Source organism: Ambystoma mexicanum, chromosome 6q (genome assembly GCF_040938575.1).
Source record: "Ambystoma mexicanum isolate Mex_15411 chromosome 6q, UKY_AmexF1_1, whole genome shotgun sequence".
In the NCBI taxonomy this organism is placed as follows: domain Eukaryota; kingdom Metazoa; phylum Chordata; class Amphibia; order Caudata; family Ambystomatidae; genus Ambystoma; species Ambystoma mexicanum.
Window position 1 is genome coordinate 860330332 of NC_090937.1, and position 1340 is coordinate 860331671.

Sequence of the window (1340 nt, forward strand, 5' to 3'; positions counted from 1 at the left end):
ACCATTACGACATATACTCACTAATTTTCTTTTACAATTGCAGAACAGAAGAGGATTGCTGAATACAGATACCGAGAAAAGAACACTCTTCACATTCTACATTAATATAGCATGTATATCTTTATAATTGTAACAATGTACTTTCACTATATATTAGCCTAAAGGATTCTTTTCGAATCAACAACATTTATTTCACTCTTACTCACTATATTGCAACATTCACACTCTTTCTATTCCCATCTAAACACCACCATTACAACACCCACTGTTTTCCTCAAAATATCATAATGTCCCTACTTGTTCAATCACACCACCACCCCCTTACTCACTAACCCAAGCCCATCACCCCTGTACAGACTCTTACTCTTACAACCTTCCCAACCACACCTATCATACCACTACACAATCACACAGCACTCTATTCATGTTTACAATCACACCCACACACCCATGGACAATACATGCATATAGATTCCTGCTTTCTAACCCAAACGTTCTTTTTTCCCAACAGACAAAACACAATACCGTCTAAAAAGCAACTCTGCAGAAACCAAAGACAAACTAGAGCAGATAAGAATAAAAGCAAGACATATATTCATCCAACACTGAAATAATGTATAGAAAACATTAAGCCAAATCAGCTGGTAACCTCACTCAACAATACTAAAGCAGCGACCACTAAAAAAAGTAAGGCTCCTCTTGCAAAAAGTAAAAGTAAAAAAACATGTACAAACAAAAGCACAGCATAGCCACAGTAATGCATTCCCAAAATATAATTTTACAAAAAACGAATGTGTCATGCACTTGAGTGTTCAGGAGTGTCCTGTGCTATGGCGGCAGCTTGCTGGATACATTTTGGAACAGGTCGTGAACCAGTGTGGTGCTTGGAATCCATGTGAAGTAAAAGTTGCAATCTGCTAATCTGCAATCTGTAAAACAGACTGAATCAGCCTGAGGTGCTCGGGAAGCAGCTATCCTTCGTATTGAGGGACGGATTACAAAAGAAGGGTACGAGTGCATCAACGTGCATGTGGTGCTCGTGAGTGTTCAGGAATGTCCTGTGCTACTGTGGGGGCTTGCTGGATACATTTTGGAACAGGTCGTGAACTATTGTGGAGCTCGTCTTTTCCTTGGAGAAAAATCGAGTTGGAATCCTTGTGAACTAAAAGCTGCAATCTGCAAATCTGCAATTTGTAAAACAGACTGAATAAGCCTGAGACGGTTGGGAAGCAGCTATCCTTCGTATTGAGGGACAGAACACAAATGGAGGGCACGGGCGCGTCAGCTCACTTACTCAAAAATAACCTTACCTCTAATCAACAATCCACTATTTCTGAGTT